This window comes from Anomaloglossus baeobatrachus, chromosome 5 (genome assembly GCF_048569485.1).
Source record: "Anomaloglossus baeobatrachus isolate aAnoBae1 chromosome 5, aAnoBae1.hap1, whole genome shotgun sequence".
NCBI classification, from domain to species: domain Eukaryota; kingdom Metazoa; phylum Chordata; class Amphibia; order Anura; family Aromobatidae; genus Anomaloglossus; species Anomaloglossus baeobatrachus.
Window position 1 is genome coordinate 355,058,505 of NC_134357.1, and position 12,003 is coordinate 355,070,507.

Sequence of the window (12,003 nt, forward strand, 5' to 3'; positions counted from 1 at the left end):
CACAATTGTGTCCCACTTGTTGTTGATTCTTCACCATAACATTAAAATTTTTATCTTTATGTTTGAACCTTGAAATGTGGGAAAAGGTTGAAAAATTCAAGGGGGACGAATACTTTCGCAAGGCACTGTATATATGTGTGCGTGTGTGTGTATGTGTGTGTGTGTGTATATATGTGTGTATATGTGTGTCTGTATTTATCCTCCTCAGAACCAGCAATCCCTCTTTGCTACTGCTCTGGTCTATGTTTGCAGCAGTGATGTCATAACTAAAACATGTGACTGCTGGAGCTAATCACTGAACTCAGCTGTCACGCCAAGGTAGATGGCGTCAATTGCAGAGCTCTGGGATTAGATAAAGTGGTCACGTGTGACATTATTACTGCAGCCTGTAAACATAGACAGAGCAGCAGAGAGACACCACTGGACCAGGTGAGAATGAGTAACTCTGATTTTATTAATTTTGTCCCAGTGAAACATGATGAACACAACAAAACTTCAAATGGTAGAATGGAAGACCCCAAGAGGCAGTGGGGAGGTCTGGGAGGGGGGGGCATGGTCAATTCTTTCATAGGGGCCTTTGCTCTCAGTGTCCGCATATGCCCCTGGAGGATTTGTTTATTATTATTATTTTTATTTTTTTTAATCAGTGAGTACACAGTGGCCAAAGACCTATGGGGGTGCATTAAACGGTAAGGGGGCTGTATAATATAATATGAAAGACAACTTATGCATACTTTAGGGGTGCATTATAATACATGGCGGTATATGGGGTGCATTAAAATATATGGAGGCCTTTGGGTGTGCATTATAATACATGGAGGCCTACGGAGTGCATTAAATGGTATGGGGGCTGAATACTATAATATGAAGGACCATGGGGTGCATTATAACTAGAGTTGAGCGCGGTTCGTGGTTCATGGTTCTACAGTTCGCGGTTCGAGTGATTTTGGGGGGTGTTCTGAATCGAACTAGAAGTTCGTTAGCTCAAGTTACGTTCGAGAACGGTTCTATCAGCAAAAAGCCAAGCTAATTACTAGCTGGCTTTTCACTGTAATAGTGTGAGTCACTTTGTGACTCACACTATTATGAAATTTCAGCGTATAGTGTGCGGGGGCTGTGAGTTCAGATCACTGCTGCTGGGATAATGGTGATCGCGATTTTTTTTTTCTTGTTTCTTTTCTTCCGTCCCTAAGTGCACGTGTAGTAGGCCTGGCCAGCATATCAGCCAATCCCAGACACACACAGCTAAGTGGACTTTTTGCCAGAGAAGCAAGGGCATGTGTCATAGGCTGTCCATGTCACATATCCTTGCATTATAAAAACGGACATTTTGTTCCAGCACGGCATTTTCTGCCTTCTGCGTCTTGGTGTCAGTCACCTCTCACACAGCTCCTGTCGCCGGTCCTGCTGTGTACGCTATACACACAGCGTTCTACAGATTAGGGACAGAATTTTATTTCAGCCCTTTTAAGGGCTAATTCCAGCTGGCTCAGAGCCATAGGTGACAGTCAGGTCCGTGGAAACAGTTTTTAACAGGTACAGATAACAGCGTCTGTGTAGCTAAGCTAAGGGACTTCCTTGCTGCATTTCACCATTAGGAGGCATAGAAAGTGAGGCTTCCTTTCCTCTACACTGACCCACAACCCGGCCACTGTACCCTCCTGCCCTTTTTAGCAAAGCCATTTTAATTGCAGAGTGCTGCCAGTTAGTGCCATCCAAAGAGTGGCTGTTGGACTCCATTAGTGTCCCACTGGCAGGGCCGGATTATAGGCGGGGCAGACGGGGCTTCAGCCCAGGGGCCCCCACCACAAGAGCCTCTGAGGGGGCCCCCACCACCATCTGTGTGTCCGCCATTTTATTAATGTCGCAGTGGTTCAAGACCGCACTGTACCTTTAAGGTATTTCAATCCCGGCCATCACTACTGCAGACACGCCCACTGCACGCTGTGTGGGCTGCGTCTGCCAGGATGACGTCACCGCGCTGCTGTTTCTTCCTGCCGTAGAGGAGCTTGTGGGAGGACCGGAGGTCTCAGTGGATCCCGGTAAGTATGGGGTCATTAATCATGGTGCCGGCCGGGCAGGGGACTGCAGTGAGGAGGGAGCAGGACGCAGCTGATAACTCCAGACCGGATTCCATAGTGTCAGCGGCAGCTCTGCTATCAGTGTGAGTTATTGCAGGAGTGTGAACTGCTGCAGACCAGGTCGGGCTGTCAGTGCCGGGTCATCGGCCTCATCCCTCCCCTGCAATAACTCACACTGATCTCCAGCAGAGACATCACTACACAGAATCCTGCACTGGTCACATCTGAGCCTGCAGCACACATTACACTATATGGCCCATATTACATATAGAATATGTTACATCCTGTCCTGTAGGCCCAGGTGTGATCAGTGCAGGGCATTGTATATCTGTGCACATGGTATACCACATCCAGCGTACAGAGAGAGTAGTGTGATACACTGTGTACACACATCAGATGGTATATAATAATGTGTATATTGTATAACCTCTGATGTCTGTATCACAGTATATTGTGTACCAGTCATGTATTCTCCTGTACACTGTACAGGGGCGTACCTTTGGGGGGCATGCGGCATATGTTCCCCTGCACGGCAATCAGGGGGGCACCATTAAAAAGTGTGAGGCAGCAGTATGGTGGGAGAAAATTGTAAGTGGAGAGTATTGGTGGAGAAAAGTGTGAGGGGCATAGTATAGAGCCTGGGTAGTGGGGAACATAAGCAGTATAGATAAGGGGCAGCATGGTGGCCAGTGTGAGGACACAGTATGCTGAGGAGGGGGAATGTGAGACTGTGGTGCGGTATAGTGACTGGATAGTGAAGGAGGTAGACAGTATAGAGAAGGGGCAGCATGGTGGCCAGTGTGAGGGCACAGTATGGAGGGCACAGTATGCTGAAGAGGGGGAATGTGAGACTGAGGTGCGGTATAGTGACTGTATAGTGAAGGAGGTAGGCAGTATAGAGAAGGGGCAGCATGGTAGCCAGTGTGAGGGCACAGTATGGAGGCACAGTATGCTGAAGAGGGGGAATGTGAGACTGAGGTGCGGTATAGTGACTGTATAGTGAAGGAGGTAGACAGTATAGAGAAGGGGTAGCATGGTGGCCAGTGTGAGGGCACAGTATGGAGGCACAGTATGCTGAGGAGAGGGAATGTGAGACTGAGGTGCGGTATAGTGACTGTATAGTGAAGGAGGTAGGCAGTATAGAGAAGGGGCAGCATGGTGGCCAGTGTGAGGGCACAGTATGGAGGGCACAGTATGCTGAAGAGGGGGAATGTGAGATTGAGTTGCACTTTCAGTGATTTTGGTACTGAGGGTGAGGGCAGTATAGAGAGGGGATAGCATGGGGGACATTGTGAGGGCACAGCTCAGGAGGGGGAGTGTGAGGAGGGGGCACAGTATAGACATTTGGAAGTATAGTGGGTACACAATGTAGAGGACGGTGTGAAGAGGGGTCCCAGTACTGAAAGAAGAGGCCATGTACCATAAGAATGACATTGTGTGGGTCATTTTGTGCAGGGAGCACAGTGAGGGGCAATTATTTATTCAGGCGCACAGCGTAGGTCATATATTTATATTTAGGAGCATTATAATCATTCTGCTATTTATTTTAAGGGCATAATGTCGAGATGTGCTGCAGAAGGCCCGGGAGGTCTGCAGAGAGGAGCTGTGGATGTGAATAGTCATCATGACGTCTGGACAAGATGGAGAAGAAAGAATAGGATGACTCCGATCAGGGAAGATGTCACCTACAAGGTACCTGGATGTGACTGTATGTGTGTGACACTCAATGCTTCTCCTCATCAGAACTGTGGTTCCTGTATGGTCCAAAGTCTGATGAATACTGATAACAATTCCCAGCATTTTCTTACAATTGTTAAGGACATACTGGGAGTTGTTAATTCATGTGATACAAATGTATATGGGGATGTGACATTACAATATATTGTTGTAGTAAATTTGGTACTGTAGTCATGTATTGGTGGTTCTGGTGATATATTCGTTTACTGATGAGGGTGCTAGTGATGTATTTTGGTATTGCTTTTGGTTCTGGTGCTGTACACCGTGTGCAGAATTATTAGGCATTTTATATTTTAGAGGATTTTTTTTATTATTGATCAATAACTATGTTCTCAATTAGCCCAAAAGACTCATAAATATCAAATCTTAATATTTTTGGAAGTTGGAGTGGGTTTTTTTTAGATTTGGCTATCTTAGGAGGATATCTGTCTGTGCAGGTAACTATTACTGTGCAGAATTATTAGGCAACTTAATAAAAAGCAAATATATTCCCATCTCACTTGTTTATTTTCACCAGGTAAACCAATATAACTGCACAAAATTTAGAAATAAACATTTCTGACATGCAAAAACAAAACCCCAAAAAATGAGTGCCCAATATCGCCCCCTTTCTTTCTGATGACACTCAGCAGCCGACCATCCATAGATTCTGTCAGTGCTTGATCTGTTTACGATCAACATTGCGTGCAGCAGCCACCACAGCCTCCAGACACTGCTCCCAGAGGTGGACTGTTTTCCCTCCCTGTAGATCTCACATTTTATGAGGGACCACAGGTTCTCTATGGGGTTCAGATCAGGTGAACAAGGGGGCCATGTCATTATTTTTTCATCTTTTAGACCTTTACTGGCCAGCCACGCTGTGGAGTAGTTGGATTAATGTGATGGAGCATTGTCCTGCATGAAAATCATGTTTTTCTTGAACGATACCGACTTCTTCCTGTACCACTGCTTGAAGAAGTTGTCTTCCAGAAACTGGCAGTAGGTCTGGGAGTTGAGCTTCGCTCCATCCTCAACCAAAAAAGGTCCCACAAGTTGATCTTTGCTGATCCCAGCCCATACCAGTGCCCACCTCCACCTTGCTGGCGTCTGAGTCGGAGTGGAGCTCTCTGCCCTTTACTGATCCAGCCTCGGCCCATCCATCTGGTCTATCAAGAGTCACTCTCATTTCATCAGTCCATAAAACCTTTGAAACATCAGTCTTCAGATATTTCTTGGCCCAGTCTTGAGGTTTTATCTTATGTTTCTTGGTCAGAGGTGGTGGTTTTCAGCCTTCCTTACCTTGGCCATGTCCCTGAGTATGGCACACCTTGTGCTTTTTGATACTCTAGTAATGTTGCAGCTCTGAAATATGGCCAAACTGGTGGCAAATGGCATCTTGGCAGCTTCATGCTTGATTTTTCTCAGTTTATGGGCAGTTATTTTGCGCCTTTTTTGCCCAACACACTTCTTGCGACCCTGTTGGCTATTTGCCATGAAACGCTTGATTGTTCGGTGATCACGCTTCAAAAGTTTGGCAATTTCAAGACTGCTGCATCCCTCTGCAAAACATCGCACAGTTTTGGACTTTTCAGAGCCCGTCACATCTCTCTTTTGACCCATTCTGCCAAAGGAAAAAGAAGTTGCCTAATAATTAAGCACACCTTATATAGGGTGTTGATGTCATTACACCGCACCCCTACTCATTACAGAGATGCACATCACCGGATTTACTTAATTGGTAGTTGGCTCTCAGCCTATACAGCTTGGAGTAGGACAACATGTATAAAAGTATCATGTGAGCAAAATACTCATTTGTCTAATAATTCTGCACACAGTGTATTTATGTACATTTTACTGATTCTGATCCTGTACACATGTAGCAAGCCATGATTTGTAAAATTACATGACCGCAAGGGTTTCTACATTATGTTAGTAGCATTAAAGGGGTTGTCCAGGTTTGTGATGAAAGTTTCTATGTGACTGCAGACTTCTGAATCCTCAGTGTGCACACTGCACACTGTCAGGACTCTCCGATGCCAGCAGTGAGAGCTTGAGGGCATGTAACTATTGAGTGAGGCTGCAGACGTCTAATTTGAATGTGGCCGGAAGTAAGCAAATCGCATACTTGCAGTCCCATGACTACTTGCTCATGGCACGGGAAAATCATGACAGTGTGCAGTCCGCAAGCTGTGAGAATTCAGAAGTCTGCAGTCATATAACTACAAATTTTCCTTGTCGAGCTGGACAACCCCTTTAATAATAAAAGTAAGCCCCGTAGCATGCCCAATCCAACAACCTGTAATATACTCAATGTAAGGATTCGGCTCTGCTTGCTAATTTTAGAAGTGGTCACATGACCACTTGCAGGTCATTTTAATACTTTGAGTCACAATTAGCTTCTCTTCCTGCTTCTCTTTATGGGCTGTAGTATTTCACTGAACATCGAGAGAATTAGGAAGAGCAGCTCATCGGCACGTGTGAAAATGGCGTATGAGCGGTCACATGACAACTACTCAAACCGCATAAGCCGTGTATAGAAGGGGGCGCCAAACTGACCTCCTACTCCATGGACAGGAAAACCTAGATCCACCTCTGATACAGTGTATGGCATACCGTGTACAGACATCAGCTGCTATGGACTACTCCGGAGACAATACAATAGAGAGCACATTGTGATTTTCAGCAACCATTGCTGCCAGTGAGAACTTTCCCTTTCTTTATTTTTACTATTACTTGGCTGTCTTAACATTGGGATCAATAAAAAAATGTGAGTAACCTTATTTTCTGTGTATAAGTGTAAATCTGAATGTGGCAGAACAGGATACGATCCATGCTCAGTGGATTTATATCTAAATGCTACAGTTCGTGCTCTACTGTTATGGCTTAAAATGTTAACGTTATGGGGCCCCCACCAGATTTTCTGCCCAGGGGCCCCCACCAACCTTAATCTGGCCCTGCCCACTGGTGCCAAGCAATTTCCAGCACCTCTGCATTGCACCCTCAAGCTCATTTTTACTAAGCCATTATAATAGCAAACACTGAGGAAACTTAGTGGCATCCTAAAAGTTGCTGTTGGACTTCATTAGTGTCCCACTGGTGCCAAGCAATTTCCAGCACCTCTGCATTGCACCCCCAAGCTCATTTTTACTAAGCTATTATAATTGCAAACTGTGCTGCCAGTTTAAGGGCCATAGTTGAATTGTCAGGGATAGTCTGTGTTGTTTCTTCTGATACAGAGAAAACCTCGCATCACCTCTTGTGGGTGCTCAGGAGAAAAATAAGTCTAACAGTATAAGAACTCCGGCACACTCACTATCACCCTTAGAGACACAGTAAATAGGAAGACGTGAAGTTGATGTCAAAATCCTTTTCTTTTTATTTTGTAGTGAAAAATGTGCAAAAAGTGCTGTACAATAGTCCGCCAATCACAACGTTTCGGCCAATTTGGCCTTCTTCAGGTCGGACAGGCTGAATACAATATATACAAGAGAACAAAACAAAAATACAGGACATCCATCAGTATAGAATATTGGAACATATTAAGATACGATAAGATACATATTAGGGTAATGACTCGCCCACTCCAGGGCTATGGGACACCCGGTGCCGGGGTGGACTAGTCCGGTGGTAGTCAGTGGTGGCTGGGCCCGGCTCCGTGGCCCTGGTGGGTGTCAGTTGAATATGTGGCTAATGACTTTAAGTTTGTATTCGTGACGCCACCTGTGGTATGCGGCTATTAAGCCGCCGCTGCTGTGTGAGGCCACCGGGATGATATTATAGCAGCAATGGTGGTACTGCTCCCCACAGGTGGAGCAATGCCCGGGGCACAGTTGGTGCTTGTGGAAGTCTATGGTGTTGTGTGACTAACACGGTGCAGGGCCGACAAGCAATGAAAGAAACAGGCACAAACAGTAGTCTCTTTACCTTCTCCTCTTTTACTCGGCAGAAACTTAGTCCAGGGAGACCGTCACAGATGGTAAAGATGGTCCGGCCGGCCTGGAAGTGCCTGGGGTGATCTTTGGCCAGTTGAGTATGAGGCCTACTCCTTAATCTTTCTCTGCTGTTTTAGGACACTGCACTTTGGGTTAGCAATTGCCCTCTTGCTGCTGGGACTTGTTGTTCGTCCCCTTTTCTGTGTGGTAGACTGCGCAGGCCCTCTCTGGTGCTTCTCTGCTGGAGTCCACACCAGGCCCTTGGGATGCAGCTGTACCTTCAGATTGCTTCTGGGCCAGGGGCTTGCAGCTCTCCTGCCCTCCGGATTCAGCTACCAGGGATGGATTTTATGCCCTGGCAACTACAGACTCCGATGTCCGAGTCTCTGCTGTGCCTCACTGCTCCCCTTGCTTCACTGGGCCAAGCTATCCCAGCTCTAGGCCCCAGTTTCACAAGGCAGCACTACTCTGCGTCTGCACTCTTTCACTCCTGTGTCCAGACTAACCACTACTTCCTCCCTTCAGCCAGACTTAAGGAATGCTCCCTGAAGTTCCAGGTTCAGAGCTCCCTCTGCTGGCCGGAGGGAGAACTGTGTTGGGTGTTAACTTACTGGCCAATAGATCTCCCAATTACCTCCAGGCTCAGCATTAACCCTTTGGGAGGGCAATGCTGTTGTGCCGACCAGGTCCTGGGGCGCCACAGTAACAGATAGTCAAATGAGAGACAATGATATAGAATCGTAGGTACACTGAGTTAGCAAACGCGTCAGCATAAGTGGTTTAAAGTGAAGTAGGGAAGAAACGCATTGAAAAATGTTACTAACCAAAACTAGTATTCCCATGCGTCCATAGTAATATGCGTGCGTATGTATGTTATAGACACCATGTGGCGTATATGGTAAAGAGGCTCACCTTAAGAATAGAGGGACACTAAGTGGATGAATATACACAGGACACTATTGCTTGACCTATGGTATAATAGAATTGGTCATATTATGAAATAATGGCGTCAGGATGCCATGTTTAAAAGATTGTTGTGTAAACGTACCAATGCTGGGATGCTGTATGGATCAAAATATGCAAAATAGCCAATTTCGGAATGCACTATAGGTAGAGGATGGCACTAAGGAAAGATAATAAATGTATAGAATAAAGAAGATCGAGACTATGTGTGGATTGAAGTGCAATGGTTACCTGTTATAAAAAGACGCATCAATCCCAGACATTGTACTTAATCAGTAATGTGGTGGTGCATGGTCATGCACAAAGGGTCTGGATTACATCGGAGCCAACACCTATAGTAGATGACATATATCCTGTTATATATGATCAGTAGGAGAGTGAATGTCATAGGGGGTGACAAAAAATCGTAAGTTACCTCAGTGATCTATAGTATGTGGATAAGTCTCTGACGTAATCGGGAGCCTAAGATGGCCTGTGGAATGCGGTAATTCCTGTTCAAGGACAAGAAAGAAAGAGGGAAAATGGAAGAAGAAAGGACAGGGAGAAAAGGGAGAAAGAGGGGAAGGAAGAAATCAAAGAAAAGAGAGAAGAGAAGAGAGGAAAAGAGGAGAAAGAGGAAAAGGGAGGTTGGGAAGAAAGGAAAGAAGGGTGAAAGAAGGGGAAAAAGGAAAAGAAGAAAGTAACAGGGGGAAGAAGAAAAGGGAGAAGACAAAAGAAAGAGTGGAGGAGAAAAGAGAAGGAAGAGTGGTGGAAAGGGGGGGAGAGAAAGGGAGGAGAGAGGAGAAGATGAGAGAAGAAGAACCAAAGAGAATGAGAGGGGAGGTGTAGTGCAAGGGAGGAAAGAAGAAAGAAAAGAAAAGAGAAAATAAAGAGGGGGGGAGAGAGAAAAAGAGAAAGAGAGAGAAAGAGAGAGAGAAAGAGAGAGAGAAAAAGAGAGAAAGAGAGAAAAAAAAAGAGAAAGAGAAAAAAAAAAGAGAAAGAGAGAAAGAGAAAGAGAGAGAGAAAGAGAGAGAGAGAGAGAGAGGTATAAATAAACATAGAGGATAGACAGTCAGATAGTTATGGTATACCTGGAGTAATGTGCTGGGACCAAGGGTAAGAGGCCACAATATGGTCACAAAATGATCAGCAATTGGAAGAAGATGGGTGCTGGTCCAGGTAACTACCTGACTGTATAAGAGAAAAGGGGAGGATTTTGGAAAAAAGAAAAAAGAAAGAAGGAAAGGATATTATGAGCCATGAATGACGGAAGAGCACAGTAGGAAAGGGACCAGTACCTGAGACTCCACTGGTATTTGGTCTGGATAGGGGTCCCTGGGATGTAGTGGTAGGAGTCCGGGTAGCTGGTGGATTGAGAATAAGAGGGAGGAGGGATCGCTATGTAAGTATCTATGGCCTAGTGAATATGTCCCAATCATCAAGATGAGCCACTTACCATGTGCCTGCGTGGTAACGGGAGTGAACCGCACGTCCTATAGGTAGTGAAACCTGTGTGTGAATGATCTATTTAACAAGGACGGTGTCGCGACGTCACTTCCGGTTTTGGGCTGTCAATCAACAATGGAGCCGGAAACGCATAACCGCGCATGCGCGGAGGGAAGAATGCACGAGCCAGTTGTTGTGGGAGGTGGTTGCCTGGCAATAGGCGTCATGCCACTGGGTGGAGCGTAGGGTGGGAGTGTTAGAACGCTCATGTGCCTATGAGGGCGTGTTTGCAGGGCACATAGTGATGCCGGACGATGGTCCCAGATGGAAGCAGGGCATAAGTGCAGGGGCGAGTGAAAGGCTAGTGGTGGCCCAGGATCATATATAAGGTGCCCCACCACAGAGATGATGTTAGTTTTGTAAAGGAGCAAAAAAAGGGGAAAATTAGAAGACATAAAATGCAATAGAGAGCACATATAACGTCAAACCAGTGAATGACATCTATTATAGGTACATTATTGTTGCTGTCAAGATGAGCTGTATTATCAGCTGTATAATGAATGTCATAATAGTGCAGTAATTAAGTAACATTGTCAACATCATTACCAGATAAAGGACTCTGAGAATTCTATGCAGGAGATGGCATGTATGTATACATAGAGGGAGAAAACATATTAGTACATTATGTTAATACATGATGGAAAAACCCTTGGTCCCAGCACATTACTCCAGGTATACCATAACTATCTGTCTGTCTATCCTCTATGTTTATTCATACCTCTCTCTCTCTCTCTCTCTTTTTCTCTCTCTCTTTCTCTCTCTCTTTCTCTCTCTCTTTTTTTCCCTCTCTCTTTCTCTCTCTCTCTTTCTCTCTCTCCCCCCTCTTTATTTTCTCTTTTCTTTTCTTTCTTCTTTCCTCCCTTGCACTACACCTCCCCTCTCATTCTCTTTGGTTCTTCTTCTCTCATCTTCTCCTCTCTCCTCCCTTTCTCTCCCCCCCTTTCCCCCACTCTTCCTTCTCTTTTCTCCTCCACTCTTTCTTTTGCCTTCTCCCTTTTCTTCTTCTTCAGTGTACCCACGATTCTATATCATTATATATTGTATATATTGTATTCAGCCTGTCCGACCTGAAGAAGGCCAAATTGGCCGAAACGTTGTGATTGGCGGACTATTGTACAGCACTTTTTGCACATTTTTCACTACAAAATAAAAAGAAAAGGATTTTGACATCAACTTCACGTCTTCCTATTTACTGTGTCTCTAAGGGTGATAGTGAGTGTGCTGGAGTTCTTATACTGTGTGTTGTTTCTTCTGCTGTCAATAAAGTTAGACCACCTCTGCAATCTACACCACCTCTCAATTTTTACTACCACATTTTAAATGGACAATCTTGTCGCTATCAAAATGAGTGGCAAAATGACAGATGCTGGTGGAAAGGGGAACAGGCGTGTTGGAAAAGGAAAAAAAGTTTGTGTCCGTGGGGAAGGTGGCAAAGCTCCATTAACATCTGCTGAAGATAGGCCATCTTCCAGCAAAAGTAAGATGTCTACTACTTTCCGTGGACAATCAGATATGCTCCCTTTTTTACGTACACGAACAACTGGAACAAAGGTAGATGATGCCCAAAAAAAGAACATGCTTGAATGGATCTCAAGTGCTCCAACAAGTGCCCTCTCCTCCACCTCAACTACAGCATCATAAAAAAATCCAGTCCTCTGAGTTGTCATCCCAATCACACTTGCTTTCTCCCAGCTCTGAAGTCTCCCTCCGCCCTGCACAGTATGGTGGAACAGAGATGGCTGAGTCTGCAGAGCTGTTCAGTCACACTATAGCCTGGGAATCAGAGGTCTGCTCCCAAGCTACCAGGAAATGGTCTGCAGTGATGC

At 45.3% G+C, this 12,003-nt stretch overlaps 1 long non-coding RNA gene across 1 annotated transcript; it reads left to right on the forward strand.

Moving 5' to 3' along the window:
* The first annotated feature begins 1,985 nt into the window (after window positions 1-1,985).
* Window positions 1,986-6,381, forward strand: LOC142310104 (uncharacterized). The gene is made up of 3 exons (XR_012754085.1): window positions 1,986-2,042; window positions 3,633-3,773; window positions 6,226-6,381. It is a non-coding gene; the product is annotated as an uncharacterized LOC142310104 (long non-coding RNA).
* Window positions 6,382-12,003: the final 5,622 nt, after the last annotated feature.